The sequence below is a fragment of the Marmota monax genome, unplaced genomic scaffold (genome assembly GCF_021218885.2).
Source record: "Marmota monax isolate L192 unplaced genomic scaffold, Marmota_monax_Labrador192_F-V1.1 WCK01_AAM20220418_F8-fsc00165, whole genome shotgun sequence".
NCBI lineage: Eukaryota > Metazoa > Chordata > Mammalia > Rodentia > Sciuridae > Marmota > Marmota monax.
This window is the reverse complement of record NW_026693851.1, coordinates 3,303,181-3,316,038: the sequence shown is the minus strand read 5'-3', so window position 1 is coordinate 3,316,038 and position 12,858 is coordinate 3,303,181. Positions and strand designations below refer to the sequence as shown.

At 31.0% G+C, this 12,858-nt stretch overlaps 2 protein-coding genes across 3 annotated transcripts in view; one reads left to right on the top strand and one right to left on the bottom strand.

Annotated features, from left to right (window-relative positions):
- Nucleotides 1-2,135, bottom strand: part of Abcb1 (ATP binding cassette subfamily B member 1) — a 181,514-nt gene extending 179,379 nt beyond the window's left edge. The window contains exon 1 of the mRNA XM_046462454.2: nucleotides 1,990-2,135. The gene's annotated coding sequence lies outside the window, so the exon portion shown is untranslated. The remainder of the gene's footprint in view (nucleotides 1-1,989) is intronic.
- Rundc3b (RUN domain containing 3B) overlaps nucleotides 1-12,858 on the top strand; it is a 145,738-nt gene that overhangs the window by 62,474 nt on the left and 70,406 nt on the right. The gene's annotated exons all lie outside the window — the stretch shown is intronic.

Below are 12,858 nucleotides of genomic sequence, written 5' to 3'. Positions count from 1 at the left end.
GAGCTTCATTCTCCCCACAGGCTTTTCCCAGACCAATTTGAAGAATGAAATTCCTAAAAGGATTCCTATAGCATCTTTTCTCCTTTCCCACCTCAGCATTTACTTATTTTTGTGCTTGTAAAGAATATAAATGAATCATTTACTTTTTTATTTCATGTATGTACTTAATGATTGCTTGGTTGTCCTCTAATAATAGTCTATACCTATGTCATTTTTCTTGAATTACATAGACTAAAGGAATGACATACCTTGCCATGTGAAAAACAGGACTTTATTATTTTTTCATGATGTTAGGAAAAAAAGGTTCATGTTAGGACAAGATTTATTGTCCTTTAACATTTTTTGCTGTTGAAAAAGCCACTTTTCTCCATATCAAAATATTTGTAACTAAAAATATTTAAAAATTTTAGTGCCTTATACATGTACTGTCTAATGCTACAACCACAAAAGACTATATAAGTTAAAATTTGTTAGGGTTGCATTAAATTTCAAATGTAGTTCTGAGGTTGCTTTATCACAATTTCTGTGCTCAGTAACCACATATGACTAATGGATACAGATATAGAACACTGTCTTTGTCACAAAAGTTCCACTGGGCAGCACTGTCTTTGATTCTTCTAAAGTACCATACTTATTTCTACCTTACTAGTCACATTTCTGAAAGAGAAGTTAATAGTTACAACTCAAGGGCTGGAGTTATAGCTCAGTTGGTAGAGTGCTTTCCTCACATGCACAAGACTCTGGGTTCAATCCCTAACACCATACACACAAAAAAAAGATTGCAAATAATTACAACTAGAACCATTTTTAGTTAAGAAAATCAGGCACAAAGAACTCGTATATCTAAAATCTTAACTTTCATGACTCAATTTAGTGTCTGGCATTCTGGATTTTGAGAAAATCTGGACATTTTATGACATAGTTTTTTAAAAAAACTAACTGCTACAAATTATAGTATCTTATATGCCTCTATCTTTGTAGGCAATAAAATAATAACCTTTCAATTTGGAGATACAAGGAAAACAATTATAAATACTATAAATTTGACCAGGATAGAAAAACTTTTTGTTAAAAAAAAACTGTTAGCATGAGGTAAATCTGATATATATTTATTGAGTTCTTGTTTAGTAATATGATACTCTTGGTGTATTTCTGAAGATGGACAGTGAGATGATGATAAACTCTTAAACCTTTGAAACAAACCTTATAAAATGAAACATTTTATCACTAGGAAATTAATTTAATTATGAAAAGTAAGTATTGAGAATACTGAAGCTTTGGAAATAAGAATTAAGAAGCATATCAGAATCTAGTAGACGATACCTAAAAATCTGAAAATTCGTGAAAATAAACCACGTTTTCACAATAATCATCTTATGTAATTATAATATTGTGTCTTTTCTAAATAGAAATTGAAACAGCAATAGTCTAGGTTGTTAGTGTTGTTTCTTAGTTTAAATGATTGGGTGGGGTAAAAATAATTCTTGAATAGATTATTTTTAGAACAAGCCGTTTAAATATTTAAAGGGAAATGTTTTTTTGCCTGTTCTTAAGTGTTAGCCATGCTTTTTCATAAAAAGGAAATGATTCAGCTCTAAAAAAGTCTATGAAGTAAAAATATTCTTGTAATAATACATAAACATACTCTATGCAAACAAATGTAGCTTAGTATATAGATCTGTGTATGTGTGTGCATGTGCATTTGTCAAAATAATAGTGTTTAGATGTGAATATAATGGCTTTGTAATTTCTAAGAAAGAAAGTAGGGATTTATTTTAGAATCTCATCTTAGTAACTAAAAAAATGTGAAAATGAGAGCTTCTTGTTTCCTTTTTCTACTATTTGTGCTATAATTTTTACTAAAATAAAACCAAAGAAACTTTTTAATTATAAATAAATTTGAATGCATACCTTTGGCAGACAAATGTGTTTGGAAGGCTAGGTTTATAAAATACTAACAAAGTATTATAAAAAGTAGTTGTACCTTACCTTTTATCTGATGCTTCTTGAGGTAAATGCTTCTAGAAGGGTGAGAAATTATCTCTAATCCTTTAGGAATCTTGAGATTATCTGGGTTAAGTGGATTTCTTCTGTTCTGTCTGACTTCACAAAGAGCAATGATATCCTTTATAATAGTGGAACAAGTGTTTACCCAGTACTGGAGGAGGAGCTACAGGACCTAAGGCAGTCAACTTTGAAGGCACTGATCAGTGAAAATCCAAGAATAAGTATGAGTGGAGGAAGGGTGGGGAGCAGAAATACACATTTTCTTTAGCTACATGACTGTAGCTCTAAAGTATTAGAGAAATTCATGTTTTCTTTGCTAAGACGGAGGATGTATTAGGGAGCAGTTGGAAAAAAACCCCACCCAAACCTTGAAGAGTGTTATGGTTTAGGGATGAGGTGTTATTGGGAAATAGGGAGCCAGAGTAGGGATGATGGAAGAGTGAAAATTAGAATATAAGCTAAAAAAGAAAAAGTGGAGAATCCCTTTGTTAAGTTACTAGGAAGACCTACAAAAACTGAACTAATTTGCTTAAATTTAATTTCTTTTCACCCACAGATTAAAAAATGACTAGAAAAGTTGTTGAAGGAACAAATATGGACAAATTTGAAGTAGCAGATATGGATGGAAAATACAAAGATAGAATTAGCTTTATGGAAACCTCTGTATTACTTTGTAGTCATACTACAACATTTAATTTATGACAAAAGTTGTATTCTGAAAAAAATGTTCATTTTCAAAATATTTTAGTGTAAAAAGGGGATGAATAAAGTATAAAATAAAACTTTGTAAATTACTGAGCTGTCACAAAAAGGAAATATGAAGGCTGGGGAGTGACTCACTTGTCAAACACTTGTCTAGCATGTTCAAGGCCCTAGGTTCAGTCTTTAGTACTACAAAATAAAAACAACAAAAAAGATGAGTTAATAAATACTTTTTAAAGTTGTAGTGAAGTAGATAAAATAGTAACATTACCAACATCTTTTAAGAACAAGGAAAGAATTTTAGAATATGAATATGCTTGAAAGTTTTATATTAAATCCTCCTACATCCAGCAATTTGCTTTCCATGGTTTCAGTTACTCTCAGTCTAAAAATATTGAGTGGAAAATTCTGGAAGTAAACAATTCACAAATTTAAAAAAAAATTTTTTTGTTAAAGTCTATTGTTAATACTTGTCCTACTATTGTTTTTAATCTCTTAACTGTGCCTAATTTACTAATTAAACTTTACTGTAGATATGTTCATATCGGATATAAGACTGTATATATATAGTTGCTTCTTAACTTACAATGGGATTTTGTTCCAATAATTTGTGATAAATTGAAAATGTTCTAAGTCCAAAAGTGCATTTGATACATTTATTCTACGAAATATTTTTATAGCTTAGCCTAGCACACCTTAACATTGTCAGAACACTTACAGAATCATTTGACACAAAATCTGTTTTATATATGTTAACCATGTGATTGTACCGCTTATTGGGAGCTCCAGCTCACTGCCACGGGCCAGCACTGCAAAGAGCTAGCCTAGGAAAAGATCGTCATTCAAAAATTTAAGTATAGTTTCTATTGAAGACAAATTGCTTCTCAACATCCTTAAGTCAAAAAATCAGAAGTAAAACCACTGACTTGGAGGCTATCTGTATAAAGATTGATATTATCTGCAGTTTAAGGAATACAAGGGCTTCAGAACATATCTCCCATGAATAAAGCGAGGCAACCCTATTAACATGAAAAACTAAACATTACTCAGGGTTACTTTTAAACTGCTACCTTATAGCCTATACAAAAAATCCCAAAGGTTAACAATTAAATGTAAAATTCCTAGAAAAAAAAACAAACATAGATGCGAATCTTTGGATTAGGCAATAGTTTCCTAAATATGATACAAAAATATAGAGAACAAAGGAAAATAAGTACATAAATTAGACAGAATCAAAATTTAACACTTTATGCTTCAAAGAAAACCATCAAGAAAATAAATAGGTGGGTGACCTACAGAGTGGAAGAAGATTTTTAAAATATAATACGGAACCTGTATGTAGAATGTATATATAGGACTTTTTCAAGTCATTAGTAAAAAGACAACCTATTTAAAAATGGGCAAAGAATAAATAAACATTTTTCCTGTGAAGGTATACAGATGGCTAATAAATACCAAAATGAAGCCCAACATCATTAGCCATCAAGGAAATAAAAACCCAAACCACAATGTGATATTATTGCATATCAACTGAGATTTCTATATTCAGTATCAAGTGATAACAAATGTTGATAAGAATATATAAAAATTGGATCCCTCATACATTGCCAGTGGGAAAGTAAAATGGTGTAGCCACTTTGAAAAATGATCTGGCAGTTCTTATGAAGGTTAAATTTTGAGCTACCATGGGACCTGGAATATGACTCCTAGGTGTATGTATATGTCCCTGTATGTATATCTACATATCTCCAAGAGAATTGAAAACATGCTTACAAAAAATATTTATACATATGTTCATAGCAGCATTACTTATAATGCTGGAGGAATTGGTTGGAGAGAAATATAGTGTGATTAATAATGTGGACATGGTTTCATTTTGGGGTAATGAAAATATGTTATAATTGATTGATGTGACAGCTGCACAATTCTTTGCATATGCCAAAAATCGTTGAATTGTACTTTGGATCAGTTATATGGTATGTGTACTGAGCTTTTTAACAGATGTGTACAAAAATTTGAAGTTTATTGAATCATATATGGGATATGAAAAAATACAGGTTTTTGTAATGAAAGGAAGAAAATGAGTTGCACTATTCCATGAGAAAATATAAAATCTCAAATGTAAGTTTGTCTTTAGAATAATTCAGTTTTTAAAATTCTGATTAATTCTCAGTTACAGTCTTTTTGTTTTGTCAATAAAAGTCTATTAAAAATCTTATTAAATATCTGAAAGCTCTTTTAATAAAAATATTTCAAAACTTGTTTTTAAATTTGCATCTGAGCAATAATAATTCACATATACCTGGTAACAAGGAAACAAAAACTTCAGAATGCATTGGTGTTTTTCTATAATAAAGAAAAATCTTCCTGCCCTTCCATACAGATCTGTAACCTAACAGTAAAATGTATTGTAACTGCCCGTTTCAAATCGCTGCTTAGAATCTGGTATTTTCATTAACTTATTACTACAACACTACAAGACCTTTTTTTCCTTTTAATATCTGATTAAATTTATTAGCTTAACATTAACTCTGTCATCAGTCCTTTCCTATGGACCAGTCTTCACTTTGTTTCCTAAGGAAATCATTCTCCTATAATAAATGATGTTTCTATTCAGGCTGTCTTTTAAAGTAAAACCAGTAACCAAATAATGGAAAAGAGTATTTGTTTTCTATAGTATACATATAGTATATGTTTTCTATAGTTTCCCTTAGTGGTGGTCTTTATATAACAGTTTTCTTGAGGAAGTACAAATGAGGATTAGGGCTGGTTTAAAATATGACCACAAACAGACTTTAGTAGTTTTTTTTAATTTTGAAAGAATTCTTCATGAAATGATATATTCTTGTGTTTTAGTGTTTATTTATTTATTTATTTTTTAATATTTATTTTTTAGTTTTTGGCAGACACAACATCTTTGTTGGTATGTGGTGCTGAGGATAGAACCCGGGCCGCACGCATGCCAGGCGAGCGCGCTACCGCTTGAGCCACATCCCCAGCCCATGTTTTAGTGTTTAACATTGTATTTGCTTATTTAAGTGGGCAGATAATATTGTATGTACTTTTTGTATACAGCATATACTTTTTGAAATACATGTATATACATATGTATATATGTATATGTATATATACACACACATGTGGAAAGGCTCACATACTTTTTTGTGGTGAATTTGCCTAAAGCATCTCCTAGAAATTTTTAAGAATATTTAATAACTATATCCACTATGTTGTATAAAAGATTTCTTAAACTTACTTCCATTGGCTGACATCTCACCAATCCTCTCTTTTTCTCAACCCATTCTACTCTATGAGTCTATGAGTTAACTTTTTTTAGATATCATGTAGAAATGAGAACATGGAATTATTCTCAAAATTATTTGTCTAGATCATGTGTAATGCTTATTTGATTTTGGATGGATGAAAGAAAACCTTAGAGGCTGGAGCTTTTAAGTCTAATTCCTTTTACTTGGGGAGTAAGTATTCACAGTGATAGACAGATAATAGGACAAATGGAAAATGACAGGTATTTCCTGTCAGTTTTGTTGAGTTTTATAAGAACAGGTTTTGCAAGAAGAGTTTTGGGCGTATGAAGTAATGAATTCCCACTTAATGTCTCATCTAATTTGTATTTAACATGAAGATTTCTGTTTATATTTGATTCTGTTAATTTCATTTAAAAATGAAATATAGAATATCCTCCTTATAGAGAAAATTCACAGACCTTCCAAAACGTAAGGAGAGAAATAATCATTCTTAGACTGTACTTAAAATTAGCTGTTATTAAAGGTGACATATTTCCTTTCAGCCTTTCGTTGAAAATATTCTTAAAATAATGACTTCATTGTGCTGTTTCTTCTGTTATACATTTCTGCTTTTTAATTCTGTTTCACATTGTATTACATGTTCATTTTTACTATATCACTTCTATAAATATTTAATAGCTATACAATATGACATTTAATGTCCCTTAATATACTTTATCCTCTAGTTGCTTGTTTGATTATATGGTTCCTCACTATGATTAATAATGCTTCAGTGAGTATGAAATAATCTGCATGAAGGTTTTTTTTTCCTCTACAGAGTCATTGCTTTGATGTAGTCTCAAGAATAGAATCACAATGTTAAATGATATGAGTGTTTTTCAGTGCTTGACACATATTTCAAAATGATACTATTATTTTCATTATTCCTGTCAAAAGTTTGATAATATCCCTGCTTCAGTTAACTTTTGTGTCACTGTGACCAGAATTCCAACAAGAACAACTTAAGAGGAGGGGAAGTTTATTTGGGGTTTAGTTTCAGAGGTCTCAGTTCATAGATAAGGAATCTATTACTCTGGGCCCGAGATGAGGTAGCATATCATGTGGGAAGGACCTCATGGAGGAAAGCTACTCAATTCATGGCAGGGTCAGGTAGCCTAGAGAGAGCGAGCGAGAGAGGAAAGGGCCATAGGAAGACTACCCTTCCAAAGCAACAAACAGTGATTCACCTCCTCCAGCCAGGCCCTACCTACCTAGGTTACCACCCAGTCAGTCCATTCAAACTAGGATTAGGCTACAGCTCTCATAATCTAATTATTTAACTTCTGAATATTCCTGCATTAACAAAAACTTTGGGGAGATACCTCATATCCAAACTATAACAATCCCTTTTACTAGTCCCACAAATGGATAAATTTTCATGGTATTATAGAGGTCCTCTATGCTTTGTCAAATTGTTTTAAAATCAGCTCAAGAAAATGAACAAGTTTGGGATGCATTTATTATTCAAAAGAGATTAATTCATAAAACTATTCATGCTTTCTTAGATGCATATTTATCAAGCATTTAAGTTATTAGTTAAACCAGTCATAAATTTTTTCCTGAGAGGTCTATTATCATTTATACATAGGACTGAACAATGGCAAGTTTTTTGTGATACAAGAGTATATATAGTGGTTTAAGATTATCTGCCTTTAATTCAGATAGACCTGGATTTGAATCCTAGATCAGTTCTCTGCTATCTCCATGAGTTAACTAGTAAATTAGTTGCCTTCTCCAAGCTTCAGGTTTTGTCTGTAAAATGACAATAATTTTAATACCCATTTCATGGAGTTCTAATGATTAGATTTGATAATTCATTTAATTAGATAATGTACTTGACCAGTTCCTTGTACAAAGTAATCATTCACTAAATGGGTAAAATTTATACTAAGAGGTTAATTATAAAACATTAAATCAAATAAAATATGAGACAGTAAAATAATTTTGTGATTTGTATGCTTAGATTAATTTTTGAATTATTAAAATTATTTTAATAATTTTGTGATGTTTTATATGATAAAAATTCACAATGATCTTAAGATTCAATGTCATAGACATCAATGTGCATTAAAGAGTACCCAGAAATCCTACTTGGTTTCTCTAGTAGTCCTGCTTTACCACTCCCCCAAAATGACCATATTATATACCACATCCTTTCTTAGCAAACCTGAGATAGCTCCCCTATACCCTCATTCTCAACCAATTCCCTTGCTTTATACTTCAGTTAGAAAACCAAGCCTATCATAAATAAGTGCCCTTATTGCTGTCCACCATACACCTTAACCAGTTTGTTTTTGTTTCTGTTCATTGTGATGAAGGTCTCTTCTATGGCAGACCACTTTCTTCTGGATCCTCTCTTTATTCACCTCTTACTTTAGTTGTCACCTTTCCCTGTTTTCATCCACAATCTCTTTGCTATTGTTGGATCATTCTCACCCATGTGGAACATACACTGGTATCTCCTACCTGAAAAATAAAATATTCTCCACTGAACCCACATTCCCTCCACTATTGCTCCCTTCCTATTCTGCTCTATCACTAAACTTCTCAAAAGTGCTTATAAACACCATCAGCATTTCTTTAGAGTACATCTTGTCTGACTTCTGTCCCTCACTATTCCACCAAGGATCTTTTTTTAAGACTATCAATAACAATAAGCTACACTATTTAATGCACAATTCTTTGTATGTATTGCATGGCATCTTCCAGCTACTCTTAGTATCAGTTGACTGTTTCCTCTATCTTGAAAAAAACCTTTTGCCTTCAAATTATATAACATCCGTTGGCTTCTCCTCACACTGCTGTAATTGCTCTCTCAATCTCGTTTCCAGTCCTTTTCTCTTTACAAATGATAAATATCAGTATTCTCTGGCCTCAGTCTTGCACTGTGCGCTTTTCTTAATTAATTTTTTTTTCTCTATTCTCTCTGGAATTTCATCCATCCCCCTGACTTTAAACATTATCCATATCATGATACCACATTTAAAATCTCTAGGTAGATAACTAAGATTATCTTGATTTTTTTTCTCCTGCAATACTATTCACCCCTTCTTATTAAATGACTTAACTGCCTTCATACATGGTTGAACAAGCCATGATCTAAAATTCATACTGATTAATTCCTATCATCAGTCCATTAGAAAGTCTTATTGATCTATCTCTAAAATCTTTTTTTAATCTATTTACCTTTACCTGTTAAAGTAATCCAGACTCCTTTATCTCTTGCCCACACTTGAACCTGCTGGCTTCCCAACTAAGCTTCCAGTTTGCTTCCTTTCAATTGCATGCAGCTTCCAGCCAGTCTTAAAGGTAAAAGTAATCTTGTCAATTCTCACTTAAATCACTGAAGTGATTCCCCCATTACCTTAGCCAGCAGGCTCTGCAGTCATGTTTTCTGGAATTAAATCCTGATTTCACTTTTTTCTAACTGTGGAATCTTGGACAAGTTGCCTAATCTTTCTGAAAAAAAAAAAAAACTACGTAGTGGCAAAGTTAAAGGAGATAATTCCTTTAAAACAGTAATAGCTATCCTTAACCACCAATAAATATTCACTATTATTATCAGTGTTATGTGGCTTGCAAAACCCTATGTGAACAGACTTATATGAGCCAAGGTTTCAAGTTGAATATTTGAAGAATACCTTTCTTAATGTCTCTTCAAATAAGAATCTTGTTTTATCTCTCCCTTGAAAAACAATTTATTTACTTTATACTAGTTGTCATCATGTGTAATTATCATTTTCTTTTGTTTGTGGCCTATTTACTAGACTGTAAGCTCCATAGAGAGACTGTGTCTAGCTTGTTCATCATTATAACTATGACACCTAGCATAGATTTTATCACATAGTAGGAATTTATTATATATTTGTTGATAAAATAATTAATGTATCTCATATTCTTAGCAAGACCTTTGTATATTCAGATTTTGGGTAGTTTTTCATTCCGATTCAGTTTGAATGCAATATAACATCTGTTTTGCAAGTCATAAGTGAAATTTTCTTACATTTCCTTATATATAGATTAAATTGGAGAAGAGAACAAGAAGGTTGATAATGAAGTTTCTGTGACATATATATATAAGTTCTCTCATATTTAATATTGTATTTTCAGAGTATAGAATAACTTCTGACTCTCAAAAAGGAAAATGTGAGGCATGATATTGTGTGGTATTAACATAATCTATATTGACTGTTCACCTTGAATTCCATCCCAAAGGATATTTGTTAATATAATTTCTAAGGCCAAGAGGCCTTAAAATAATCTTATTGCATGAGTCAGCATTGTAGGAATATATTTCAATTAGCGTTAATTTATATGTGATAAGAAAAAAAACATATTATTTCATAAGGACTTTAAGTACTTTCCTAGTTATTAATAATACTTTTATAATCAATGGAAAAAAATAAATGGAAATTTTATAACTATTAAAAATGGAAGATATTTCTTTCAGATTGCACTACCAAATAGTTACTTATAATTTAAGAAATAATAGCTTCTAAAATACAGAATTATATTTAATATCATCTAACAATATATAAGTATTTAAATGAAAGTTTTACATATTTTTTACTTGGGTACTTTCAATATTTATAATATGTTCTTGGAATTCAGTATACTGTTTTGGTTAGCTTCTCATAAAAATATTTTCTTTAAAGATTAACATTAAACAGGGTTGAGAGGTGGGAGGGAAAGGGAGAGAGAAGGGAAAATGCATGGAAATGGAAGGAGACCCTCAGAGTAATACAAAAGTACATACAAGAGGAAGTGAGGGGAAGGGGAAAAATAATATAAGGGGGACAAACGAATGTCAGTAGAGGGAGCAGAGAGAGAAGAGGGGAGGGGAGGGGAGGGGAGGGGAGGGGAGGGGGGATAGTAGAGGATAGGAAAGGCAGCAGAATACAACAGACACTAGTATGGCAATATGTAAATCAATGGATGTGTAACTGATGTGATTCTGCAATCTGTATATGGGGTAAAAATGGGAGCTCATAACCCACTTGAATCAAATTGTGAAATATGATATATCAAGAACTATGTAATGTTTTGAACAGCCAACAATAAAAAATTTAAAAAAAGAAATAATTATAAGCAGAACTTTCTGATTATATTAATAAAATGCATACAAAAAAGAAAAAAAAATATTTTCTTTAGAACAAAAAATATTTTTAAAAAAAAGAAAGGATTTTTTTAGTTTATACCTTATTGGATTAGTCATTTCAAGGTTTACTCTTGGTTTATGTACCACATAACTTTATTTATATAAACAAACCTTATTAGCATTCCAGTCTTTCTATGAGATAAAGTGAGAAGGTTGAAATTTTAAAATCTTTTGAAGTCTTTAAAAGTGATTTTCAATAAAAAATTATTGTTAGTTTTATTGAGAGTAAAAAATTAATGTTTCCAAATAGTTTCTGCCTCTTTAATACGCATGAATGACTTAAGTCTTCAATGAAATGATAGAAATGTTATCTTTTCACATTAGTTCAATTCCGTATTCTTTTAAATACGGAATTACTTTTTAAGTATGTTATTTCACATTGGAAGTATATTTTCTGAAAAATTCTTTTGTCTTAGCCCATATTAGTAAATGAGAAAGTTCAGATATAACAGACAGTCCTCTTTAATTGACCCTTCCTCTTCCATATTTCCTCACCTCCTCTCTCCTCTTTTGCTATTCTATTAAGTCAGGCCTGTGGAGTGTTATGCTTGAGTTAATTTTCATTTGAGTAAAACTATTAATTTCACATACATGAAGTATTTCATTTATTGTTAAAAAATCATCAACTTAAAAATTAACACATTTTATAATGAGGAAAACTAAAGATCCCTCCCAAAAGGCTCATTAAAACAGTATTATGTATATACAAATATAACAGAACTTTAGACTTTAAAAAAAATCTATGAAACCAGTTTTTTAAATTGTTTTGTTTTTAGTATTCTTCAGTGATTCTTAATGAAATGTTGACATTAGGAAACAAACAAGAATAGTTTTTACTGACTCTTAGAATGTAATTTTAAACTATGGTGGGTTCAAGATGGGGAATAAAAAAAAATAGGTCTTTTCTTATATAAGAAAGGCGAGAGTGGTGGGTAATTCCCAGTTTAAAAAAAAAAAAAAAGAATTCTTTTCTAAAGAATACATCCCGTAGAAAGGGTGTCCTAGAACTTTTGGAAGCATAGTCCTTCCAGGGATCTGTACTATATTCTGCCAACAGGTAAATTAGCCATTGGGGTGAGGACCAAAAAAAAAAAAAAAAAATCTAAGATACATGTATTTGTCTAAATATCTTTTATCTTTTTGTAGAACCTTTCAACTGAATGTCTAGAAACTTTTCCATTTATTTTACTGATCTTTGTTATACAAGAAGTTTTATTTTTTTGTGTAAATCAGTAAAAGCAACTCCCAGTATGTCCAAGGAAACAGAAAGCATTTACTCCAAGACTGTTCTCTGACATATTTGTTTGCAGCCTTCCATGTGTCAGAGAGTAAATAGTTGTCTCTTATTTTCCTGTTCATACTTTTAATTCATGTAAAATTCCATATGAACCATAACATAGGTTAAATTTTCTTTAAGTATTTTGACTTTATAAGTAATAGTCTGGAAGAATTGGATTGTTTCCTCAAGCAGTTCATTAATATGAGCTTGTGCAAATTGTTTTAACCTCATACTTCCCTTGGTGGTATATTGGAAGCTAATGATGATTGCTTGTCATTTACTTTGTGGGATTTTTTTTCAGGTATCAAATGATATGTTTATAACAGTAATTAGCAAACTGTGAACAACTATTCAAAATTAATGGTGGGATTATGAGCATATTAGAATCTTTTTGCAGCCTTTAAGAA